The sequence below is a fragment of the Lygodium microphyllum genome, chromosome 26 (genome assembly GCF_053477565.2).
Source record: "Lygodium microphyllum isolate KBCC chromosome 26, Lygodium_microphyllum_v1.1.10, whole genome shotgun sequence".
NCBI lineage: Eukaryota > Viridiplantae > Streptophyta > Polypodiopsida > Schizaeales > Lygodiaceae > Lygodium > Lygodium microphyllum.
The window spans coordinates 119344242-119356861 of record NC_141160.1 but is presented as its reverse complement, the minus strand read 5'-3'; positions in this window follow the sequence as shown (position 1 = coordinate 119356861).

Here is a 12620-nt window from a genome sequence, read left to right as displayed (position 1 = left end):
GCGCCATTTTGTATTTTTATGAAAACCCTCGAAGTTCGCTAACTAGGCTCTCTTGAGTCTACCCTGGGGTTGAAGTTCTGTCGTTCCCATGAGGATCCAACCTAAGTCTTTTTGGTCAAAGCTATTACTAATAACATTTGAATAGTATTAGCGGTTCAAGATTCCATCTCCTATAGGAATTTCTGATTGAAGCAGCGGACTTATGTTGTGCTAAGTTTAAGAGAATGGGAGAATTATGACACTTTAATCCCTTCTGCCTAGTGTTCTAAAGTGATGCGAGACATGCTTCCTGATCTCTAATGGTCTATTAACAAAATGTGTTTTGTATTTCTTCTTAGGAAAGATCTCGGCTTACCGCCGAGACTACCCAACCATAGGTCTGGATCCGCCATCCTCCCGCTTCCCTCGAGATATTAGTTTTTAGTTGCCTAATTACCTATCACTTTAGGTTCAACATATAAAAACAACTTCTTCAAATTATCTCCTGATAAAAATTCATTACATGCCTTTAATTCACGACACAAAAAGAGAGTAAAGCAATTCCTTCTTAATAATTCCTTTCGAAAAAATTTCTTTTTGCAAATATTTTCTTGTTCGAAGGTATTATTCTCTCCAAGTTTCGTTCCCCAACTAGTATTGGAAGTTCTAGGACACAATCTGAAAATCGAAGGATAGTTGGCAGTTTGTAAGAGCCTAAGGAGTTTATGACTAGAGCTCCATGGTATCCTCACCTCTTGCATGTAAGGCTCTTCACTCCTCTACATAGTGGACTAGAGTGCCACTTGATGGATGGGTTACGTAGGGTCCAGGTGGTCTAGGTATGTATGTGGGGTTTATCTCCATCCTAGGAATGGCTGGGTTGGTGTCATTAGGTGCCGGAAGACCAATGGGACCTTCTGAAGAAGTTTTGTGGCCTATTCGCTAGGTAAGGATGTTCGTATGGTTGTAAGTATGGGAGACTCCTCCGATAGCCTGCAATGCAGGGTATTGTGGCTGAACCTACCACAATTGGTGCAAAGTCGAGACCTTGGGTCCTGACACTCAACTTACAGGTGGCTTCCGCCACAATACACACATTGGACGTGAGGGTGGTCAACTCATCATTTCTTGTAATTTGGCTAGCTCTATCTTCATCTCCACTAGCTCCTGACTTGCGTCCATGCCCTTTTCTTTATCCTAAGTACTTGAGCCTAATTTTTTGCTTGCAGTTGAAAATTTGTCAGAGTTTCTAGCATTAGTCTCCTCTCAGGTCGAGCTCTTGGAGCTTCTCTCGTTGAGCAGGTAGTCCACTCTAATCGCCTCGTCAAAGACCCTATAGCTAGTGTGTCTCGCTACAAGCCTAAATTGCCTACCAAGGCCTTGTAGAGTTCCTCACTTCGTATCCCATTGATGAAGATTGTGGAGACCGCTCTTTTAATGGGTCACTCACCAATTGAGATTCTCTTGAAGAGACTCCGCACATGGGGGACGTAGTCTCTGATGTTCTCCTTGTCTTTCTGCTTGATGTTCATCAGTCACACTAGAAGGTTATCGGAGTACCCAAGCTCAGAGAATCTCTTAATGAAGAGACTCTTGAGGTTGTTGAAGTTAGTTCGCTCACCAACATCCAGACTCGTGTACCAGGGTCCTACCCCTATCTCCTAACTACAAACTGAAAGCTTATGAGTGCTGAGTAAGATCGGTGAGGCTGTTGACCTTGCAAACTTGCTCAAATTTCTCTACAAAGCTGTATGGTTCATCGTTTGGATGGTACTTCTCTAATTACTTAGACATGACAAGGATTCTTGATTGGATCTTAGAGCCCTAGTTAACTCCTAATCCCACAAGCAATGTGGTTGCCATTACAACGATGCTCTCCTCTGTTGATGAGTTATCTAGCAGTCGCTTCATAAGAAGCTCGATCAACGTGAGATCGCCTTCTAACGCTCTTTCCCTCTCTGCATTAGGTCCTGTCTTATTTCTGCTTACTAGGGCTAGCACTCATCGTTGTTGAAACTCGCACATTTCTATGTTCTGTCACAAGCTTCTGGCTTGTTGTGCCGAGCTTCAAGATGGGCCCGGAAAATTAAGAGTTTATTCTTTTAGTGGACATTATGCAACAATTAAATATGCATGAGGAATGCTCTCTTGTGGCATTAGTTGAATTCAGTGATGTTGATATTGGTTTCGTTGCGGATGAAGAAGATAAATATTTCTTGGCTGACTCAGAAGTCAAGGAGGGGGATTATAGGATAGGAAACCAACTTCTCACATATTTTTTGGAGGAGCCTAAGTCACAAGAGAGCTAGTTTTCCCTCAAGATAGAGACTGCTCAAGCTGCAGAGCATTTAGGAGTATTGGACATGGGTAGGATCCAAGAGAGAGAAGGAATGCCAAACGTTGGGTGGACAATCCCGCTATGGTCAAGAAGAATGCTAGAAAACAATGAGAATCATCTAGTAGTGAATGTTCCTTTTGTTCTTAGTGTTAAGTGGTTCCTATTACTTGTTGAGATATCGAGCTCCACTCGTGATATGCTAGGATGACCGTTGTGCATTTATGTCACCGACTTGTCAGTTGCAGATGCGGTTGGTACACTGCCCATGAATAATAGCTAGATGACAGCTATCCTTATCTACTCTAGTCCGTGGCTCAGTTAGTATGCCACCTTAGTTAGTTGAGTTTGGTTTGAGACCCATATATAGGATTCTTCTATTTCTATGTACTTGAGTTCTTTTTGGCTTACACAACTAAGAAGAGGAAAATTGTTTTCAGCCTCCACCTTTGTGTGTATTCCCCCATTGTGCAAGCAAGAAAGCTACAAGTGAGACTCCTTCCTTCTCTCCCACAATCTTGACATGGTATTAGAGCCTTGTTCGTGGTAAGGAGCTCAAGAAAGCAAACCAAGTTCGCGGTGTTCTGGTAAGAGGACCAGTGTTGCTTTCATTTTTCTGTTTTGGGAGCAAGTCTCTGCAGGTAGCACAGCTGGAAAGTGCAAGAGTGCATTGTCTCAGATTGAGACACCTTTCGCGGTGTAGCAAGAGGGCAGTATATGCTGCGGGACTCGGCTTTAGCCCTTGGTTGCTCTATTTTTTTGATTTGAGGCCATTTCAGGGCCTATTTTGGAGGCAGAAGTTTTCTGCACGCACTCAGGAAAAGACCCTATTTTATGTTGTGCGACCACTGTTCTATAGGTCAGTGAAAAGTTACTGTAGAAATTGCATCGTATGCTTGTACGCAGAGACATTGGGAGTAACAGAATCATCCTTGTTGCCTGTTGATGCAAAATCGTCACTAGGAAGTGACTGTGTGATCAAATACCACTTTCGTCAGTTTTGCAGATTTTCCCTTGTGAGGCTGAAGCTGTGTTCTTTGCAGTGACAAAATATTTTGCAGTGTTTTGTAATGGCGTCTGACTCTCTTTCACAGATTGTCACTGAAAAGCTTGACAAGAACAACTTCCAAGCATGGAAGTTCAGAATGACGAATTTCCTTATGGGAAAAGGATATTGGGAATTCGTTGCAGGAAATGAAGAAGAACCAGTTCTTCCTAATGTTATCAATCAATAGAAAATGCAGGCATTTAAAGCATGGCATGAGAGAGCCGGGAAAGTTATATACTAGCTGTCTATCAGCATTTCAGACTCTATGATTGTGCATATTCAAGATGCAAGTATGCCAAAGGAGGCATGGGATACTTTGTCAAAAATGTATAGCACAAATACATAAGCCAGGAAAATGCAGCTCAAGCAAGAGTTGCACAATGTGCAAAGAGAAAGTATGAGCATCAATGACTACCACATGAAGGTAAAGAAGATTGCAGATGCACTTGCTTCCATTGGGTCGCCAGTGGAAGATGATGATTTAGTTTCTGTGACCTTGAATGGTCTAGGAAAGGATTATGCACAATTCCGAACATCCATTTCCGTCCGTGAAAGATTTCCTAATTTTGAGGAGTTGATTGCTCTTCTAATTTCTGAGGAGCAGAGAAATGGTGGTGCATCTTCTTCAAGAGGAACTTCAAAAGAAGCTATATTCTACTCAAATGCTGGAAGAGGTAGAGGCAGAGGTAGAGGAGGCCGATCTAGAGGCCGTGGTAGAAATCAGAATATGCAGCAAACTCAAGAAAACCAGTCCTATGGAGGAGGACGTGGTAACTCTAGAGGCAGGGGGAGCCAAAGAGGTCGTGGTGGATGGCAAAGAGGTCAAAATGCAAACAGCAATGTTGAATGCTACTACTGTCGTAAAATGGATCATATGGCTAAAGACTGCTATAAAAAGCAGAATGACATCATAAATGGAAAATTGCAACAAGGGAATTATGCATCTTCTAGTAGATAGGGTGATGACACAAATGAGCATTTGTTTATGGTGTAGCACATGACCAATTCTATGACAAGTGCAGAAGAAAGCAATGATGTGTGGTATGTTGACTCAGGTGCATCAAACCACATGACAGGTCATGCAGAATGGATGCAGGATGCAAGGAAAATGGAAAAACCAAGATTTGTGGAGACTGGTGATGATACTGCACATCCTATTGTGCAGATTGGAAAATTTCCTTTGTCTATGCAGGATGGGAAAAAGAAATACATGTCGGATGTATTTCATATCCCAAATATCACCAAGAACCTGGTTTCTCTTTGTCAAATGGTTGAGCAGGGCTTGCAGGTCAAATTTAATTCTCATGGATGCTTTGTTGAGGATATGAAAAATAAAGGTCGCTTGATAGCAAAAGGAAAGAAGAAGGGCATAATGTTTACATTGGATGCAGACATGCCTGAATTGAGTGCAGCAATGTTTGCACATGGGACCGGTGTAGTTGCAGATATTGATATCTGGCATAAACGCATTGGTCATGTTAATGTACAGTAACTTAAATCAATGCAAGCCCAAAATATTGTTGCAGGATTGCCTAAATTCAAGGTTGCAGAAATGCATAAGGTATGTGAAGCCTGTTAGTTTGGAAAACAGGCAAGGAAACCATTTCCTAGACATGTTCAAGAGAGTAAGAAGCCATTGGAATTAATCCACTCTGATGTGTGGACTACTAAAGTTGCATCTCTTGGAGGTTGTCATTATTTTGTCACTTTTATTGATGACTATAGCAGAAAAGTTTGGGTGTATTTTATGAAAAAGAAAAGTGAAGTTTTTGGGAATTTTAAAACTCTTAAAGCTATGGTTGAAAAAGAAACAGGCCTGCAAATAAAATGCCAAAGATCAGATGGAGGGGGAGAGTACCTCTCAAATGATTTTGCAAGGTTCCTGTAGGAGCATGGCATAAAGTAGCAATATTCATGCAGTCATACCCCACAACAAAATGGAATTGTAGAAAGGAAAAATAGACATATTGGAGAGGTATCTCGTGCCATGCTCAATGAAAAAGACTTGCCAGAGGCTGAAGCAGTTACTACAGCAATCTACATAATGAACAGGACTCCCACTACAACAATACATGGGATGACTCCAGAGGAGAGGTATACTAGTAGGAAACCAGATATTTCTCATTTGAAGATTTTTGGTTGCATTGCCTATGTTCATGTGCCAGATGAGTTGAGATCCAAGTTGGATCCAAAAGCTGAGAAGTGCATCTTTATTGGTTATTCTCTACAGCAAAAAGGGTATAGATGCTATAAACCTTCTACTCGTAAGTCTACAGTGAGCAGAGATGTTGTTTTTGATGAAATGAGTAGCTGGTATAAACCAGTAAATGTGATTGATAATGTAGATGCACAAAATGGTAATGCTGCACAGAATTCACAGCAGCAGTCACAAGATATTAGTGGACCTGGAGCATCCTCTAGCAGTGGTTCACATTCTTTGCCATGGACAGGCAGATTGAGATCAGGAGAATCTTCTCAAAGGAATGCAGATAGTGGTATGCAGGTATCACAAAAAGGAAAAGAGAAGGTAGATCAGCCCATGTTTAATGTGAATGCAGGTCACTCTTATGTGGATGGTGAATCTAGTGGCTCAGAACAGAGCATTGATGATGAGTTGGGTATTCCTTCTATTGTTACACCTGGAGTAAGGAAGACCAGGGATGTTTTGAGAGCACCTGGGAGTAAACCTACTTTGCACAGGTCTACCAGAGCTAGGTATCCTGTGGATAGGCTGAAATATGATGGATTTACAGCCATTCACTATGCATATATAGTCAAAGTGATACAGGAACCAGAACTCACTTCTTTTGAGCAAGCCATGGGAAAAGAAAAATGGGAGAAAGCCATGGATGAAGAAATGGATGCCTTGGAAGCAAATGCTACATGGGAATTGGTACCTTTGCCTAAAGATAAGAATGCAATTGGTTGTAAGTGGGTTTATAAGGTGAAGCACAATGCAAATGGTTCTATGAATAGATACAAGGCAAGATTAATAGTTAAAGGGTATGCACAAACATATGGCATTGATTATGAAGAAACATTCAGTTCGGTTGCAAGGATGGCAACCGTAAGAGCAGTCATTGCTATGGCTGCATCAAAGGAATGGTCTTTACATCAAATGGATGTAAAGAATGCCTTCTTGCATGGTGATTTGCAAGAAGAGGTATATATGGAGATACAGTTGCATGGATACACTGATGCTGATTGGGCTGGTAGTATTTCTGATAGACGATCTACCAGTGGATATGTGTTCTCTTTTGGAAGTGCTGCAGCCACTTGGAGCAGCAAGAAACAGCCTACAGTTGCCTTGTCGAGCACAGAGGCTGAGTATAGGGGCGCAGCAATGGCTGCATGTGAGGTAGCTTGGTTGCATAAGCTACTTTATGATATGCATCAGCCTACAGATGGGCCAGTTGTCATTTATTGTGACAACATGAGTAGTATACACTTGGCAAATAACCCAGTCTATCATGCTAGAACAAAGCACATTGAGGTACATTATCACTATGTGCGGGAGAGGGTTTTACTAGGTCTTATTGATCTAGTTTATGTCAGCACAGAGGATCAGGTAGCTGACATATTCACGAAGGCATTGGGCGCAGAGAAGCTGCGCAAGTTCAGAGACCTGCTTGGTGTGCAGGAATTGGGATTGAGCTCGAGGGGGAGTGTTGAGATATCGAGCTCCACTCGTGATATGCCAGGGTGACCGTTGTGCATTTATGTCACCGACTTGTTAGTTGCAGATGCGGTTGGTACACTGCCCATGAATAATAGCTAGATGACAGCTATCCTTATCTACTCTAGTTCGTGGCTCAGTTAGTATGCCACCTTAGTTAGTTGAGTTTGGTTTGAGACCCATATATAGGGTTCCTCTATTTCTATGTACTTGAGTTCTTTTTGGCTTACACAACTAAGAAGAGGAAAACTGTTTTCAGTCTCCACCTTTGTGTGTATTCCCCCATTGTGCAAGCAAGAAAGCTACAAGTGAGACTCCTTCCTTCTCTCCCACAATCTTGACATTACTATGGCATTTTTCAATTTTGATATGTTTGATTTCTAGCTTCACATTTGTAAAGATGAGTTCATTAAAAGAGCCGGAGGAAGCAGGTCAGGAGGCAATGCATCCTCATCTTCCTCCAAATTAAAAAAGATTAGAAAGGATTTTGGGTTGGCCAACTATGTGGGACGTTTCAATCATAAAAATGTAACAAGTCATATGTACACATGCACATATACACAACTGAGAGACAAATATCTATATACATATTATTTGGTAACGTTTCCTTACATGCATACTTTCTTTTCTTGTTTCTTGACATATCAAAATATTTCATAAGGAGTTCTCTCTAGATAATGCGATGCTACCCCTTTTTGCACTGAAGGTAGTTTCGAGGTATCTAAATGGCCATCCTGTGGCAACCAATGCCAAGAAGGTGATATTGGTAGCAAAGCAATTCACTTTGCGAGTTTTTGGTATAGGATATGGATGTCAGGCGCTTCGAATGCCATATTATTTGTCATATGCAGGTCAAGCTATTGCAATAGGGATGACACAAGTTGAGGACGAGCATCCATATGGGAAGAGAAGATTCATGAGGGAAAAGAAAACAAGGCTATGCAAGGGTGCACTGCCGCAACCTAATGAAGGCCCCTCCATGGTGATGCTGATGTTGAAGGTGGAAGATGAGAATTACTGAGAGCACTTCCCAAAAAGGATGAAGTTGTCATCAAGCCGGCTCTGACTCTTGATTGACACCATAGCTATAATATGTATGGTCGAATGATATAATGTAGAGACACATTATTCTTTGATTGTTAAAGACATTTGGACAGTGTATTGTGTTGAATCTTCTTTGATATCTTGTGAATTTAAGAAAATGTCTGAATTACATAATCTTGGTATTCCTCAGAGGCAAGCGTTGTTAAACACACCAAAAAAATAGAATTACCAACAGTAAAAGAAAAACGACACAAAGAACCAATTCTTAACAAAAGGTTTGTGTGTTATAAAAGGCCCATCCCTTAAGAAGGCTTGTTTGTTACAAGGTACAGCTTGTTGTATAAATTACATTATGTCGATTAGGCCATCTTTGCACTCGAAAATACACCAAAACAATAATGCAACTAATTGTAGAGAGAAAATTGATAGGAATTGATCCATAAATTATCAAAGACTTTGTGTGTCACAAAAGATCCATTCTATAACAAAAGGTGTGTTGCAAAAGATCCCTTAACAGAAGATCCATTCTATAACAAAAGGTGTGTTGCAAAAGATCCATTCTATAACAAAAGGTGTATTGCAAAAGATCCCTTAACAGAAGGGTTGTGTGTTACAAGGTACATCTTGCAAGAGAAGCTCAAGTAACAAGGTTGCGTGTTACAAGAGCGGCTCAGGTTGGTAGTACTAAGCTTTGGCTTGAACTCTGCCTTGAAGGTCCTTGCACATAATCCATGATTCCCTTCTTTTCAGTACATGTTTTCTATTGTGTACGAAGTAGAAGTCTTCTGGTAGCATATTAGGTGCCTCATTGTTGATGTCTTTGTGAAGTTCAACCAAAGCACATGCCTCTCTTATGCAAGTTATAATGGTCAATAGAGATGAGACCTCATCTACTACCTCAATGTCTATAACCTAGTTGGCTTGCAAGCTTGCAACCTCCTAGTCCATTGGCACAAGCACTCCATTGATATAGTGCTCAGGACAATACCAAAACGATAGCATAAAAGTCTGGGTTGTGATCATGTACTTTGCCACAACTGTATCAAGGACAATGCAACAGTGTACATGTCCTATTTTTTTCATGAACCATTGGCTCTACAATATCTTTGCCAGTAATTCATTGTCCATTCGCATGCAAACTAGCATTGTCTTGGTAATGTTAACATCAAACTCCTAGAACAATTCCACAAAAATGTTGACAGGCACATAGACAGCATGATCTTCACTAATTTTGTTGGAATGGTAGCCCGTAATGATCATTGCACATCTCTGTATGTCTTGCTTCGTGTGGATTCTACTCCAAAGCAATCAGGCATTGGCCATGCCAATCTATTCTTGTCTGCATTTAAAGAGAGTGCTTGGAGTTAACCTTTCATGTGAGACCAATCTTGAAGTTGGTAAAAATGATCATAAAAGAAGAGGCCTTCATTTGCAAGGCTCCCCCCAGTCCTTCCCTCATACTGTAACTGTCCAACATGTCCATGAATCACATGGATGACTCCTACAATGCACTCAATGGGTTGCCACTCCTCATAGGATGAAGGATAAATGCCTGAAGCAGTGACACACAATATTCTCACACAGAATACAATAAATGTTCAAAGCAATGACAATAACGATACATAAAAACCAAGAGGGTAAGCCAAACCTAAATTTTGGTCTGTGAGATGGAAGCCTTATCTCATATCTAGGTGCCATTACAATCTGATGGTGCATGTAGACGTGTTGCATGAGCACCTCCTTTACAGTTGTTTTGCCCTGTGGAATTTTAAAGTGCACCATACATCCCTTCCATGCCCATTTATAGACACTTCCCTCATGCATGTGCTTTCCTCGTCATGGCTACATGAGCACCCAAGATCCCTTAGAGAAGAGAACTTTTGTCCATGTATTCCCATCAAGGGTAATGGAAATCAAGATAGAGAAGACATAAGTTGCCAGGTCTGCGAGGTAAGGGAGTAGCATTGTTTGCGACCACGGCAAAACATCGAGAACTTAGATGATGAGGGTGGGAAGCCATTAGAGATTGACAACAAAGAAAGAGTGTAGAGAGCTCTAGAAGGAGGAGAAGTTCTCGATAGCTAGGAGAAGGCGAGGAGTTTTTGAAAAACCTCCCCAAACCTCCCTCCAGAATCTTTCCAAATCTTCTTCTTGTCCGTAGATAGTGACATTTAGAGGGTATTATCCTTAAACAAAAAGGGTTTTTGGGTTATTTTTTGCTATTTTGTGAGTATTTTTTGAGAAAATCCAACATAACGTTGGCCTCCATCCTATTGGACATGCTACTCCTTCTCTCTCCTCTTATTTGCCCTCCTTTTGACCACTAAAATTGTCTAATGTTATGATTGTGAATGAGTGGTTTGAAGAATGATTGAGAGTGATTTGGATGGTTTTAATAGGTTGCATTGGTTTTGGTTTGAGTTATATGGTTTTGTTACCTTCTGTAGACCTTTTGTAGTGTACTCTGGAGTTGCTATATGCCTTATGATGTCTTTTGTATGCTTCTATGAGTGTTTAGTTAGATGAATTTTTAGCTTTACGATGTTTTTCCATCTCAAAAAGAGAATAATGGAAGCTCTTGATATCTCGAAGAAGCAGAAGAAGTAGCTATTGAAGACTTGTCAAGTGAAGACTGAAGTGAGAGTGACATTCATTAGCTCTGAAGGGTCACTGTAGTGGCTCTGGTGACTCCTCATATTAGACATACCTCTTAAGATGTGTACCCACAAGGAAGAGAGGATTATTAAGAGTTATTCTTTATTATTCTCATGTGCTATTGAGAGGGAGCCTATGCGAGAGAGATATTGTATTAAAGATCATAGTCAATTTCTATGAAGAAACCAACCTTGTATCTATATGTGTGTGAGAGAGAGAGAGAGAGAGAGATTGAGAGAAAGGCTATGAAGACTATGAAATATGAATACTATGTGATCCATTCCATTCAGGATTGACCATTCCTTTGTGCTCCTTTGATTCTTTGGTGGTTTCTATGGAGAATATATTGAAGATTTGTTGGGATAAATTCGTGGGAGATCTTAGTGATGATGCTACATGAAGATTTGTTATTCATGGTGTTCTTTTTCTTTCTATGGTTGATTGCAGCGTGAAGAACAAGCTTGTTAGTGCGACAAGAACAAGCTTGTTAGGACGACCAATAATATTGAGCTCCACAAAGTTTATGGGTTGGCCATTAAAAATTAATGATTTAATTTGGTTGAGAAGGAGAGCATACTAAGATGCGCTTGGGAACTATAAAGCTTAGTGTGCTAATTAGTGCACGATGCATAAGCAGTGTAGACAAGTGCAATTATGTGCAAGTGTGGTGTGGTTTATGTATAATCTGATGTGCAATTCAAAGAATAGTGCATTGTGGTGGACTATGTGCAAGTGCAAGTGGAAGTGAAAGTGTGCTCAAATTCACAAATGTGTACATAAATGCACACGAGTGTATGTGCATTTGCGAGTATGCCCAAGTGCACTCAAGGTCCCTCAAGCTGCACACACAAGTGTGTAGACAAGTGTGCTCAAGAGCATACGAGTGCACACAAGTGCAGAATGATTGGGCTAGTATAGACTTATGTGTAATGAGTTTCAGGTGATCAAAGGTGTAGGCATAGGTGCACACAAGCACACACATGTGTGCATGTGCATATGCTAGCATCAATGTCAATGTCACTGTGTATCAGTGCAAGTGTGTCTTAGTGTACTCAAGTGCACACAAGTACACACAGGTTTGCTAGGTGAGGTTGGATGCAAGGTCTATGAGCAATGGATCTAGAGTGGATGAGGGTGTGCACACGTGTACATAAGTACGCATGCATGTACTAGTTCCCATGATAATGGTAGTGCTAGTCCTCACATGTGCACCCTAGTGCATTGCAAGGTATCATCTCCCTCCCTCCTCCTTCCCTTTGACCCTCCCTTATGAATAGGGTGGGTGTTGGGGTCGGATTTGAAAGAAAATGCATGGTGTTATGCAATTGTCTGCTATGCAATTGGGCATGGTAGTGCAGAGTAGGCGTACAATGAAACCTAGTGAATTTAATCTAACAGTGAGTGCACAATGGTGTGTATGTGCAAAGTTCAAGTGATTGTGCAAGGCTATGTGTAGGGTATGGTGTAATAAACGTGATAGTGCACACACGTATATGCACTATGGTAGTGCACTAGCACACAAGATTATGCACAATGCACGTAGGTGTAGCAAAATAAGGATAGTGCACTAGAGGCTGCAAGGTGAGGGCTTAGTGTACCATAGTGCATTAGGATCGAGTGGAATGTAAGTGATGGTGTGTCAGTGCACTTGGGTGATGGGCTATAGGCAAGTGCATGTGCACTAGTGCAGTGCACTAGGTTGAAGCTAGTGCATTGTGGTGTGCAAGGGTATTAGTGGGTGAGTACCACATGCCAATGGATGGGTCTAGTGCAAGTACAAGATTCTAGTGCATACTAGTGCACATTCCATTGCCAGTGCTTATGCGAGTATGTGTACACATGTGTGTGCAAGTGCTACTCAAGTGCAGACTAGTGCATTAGGA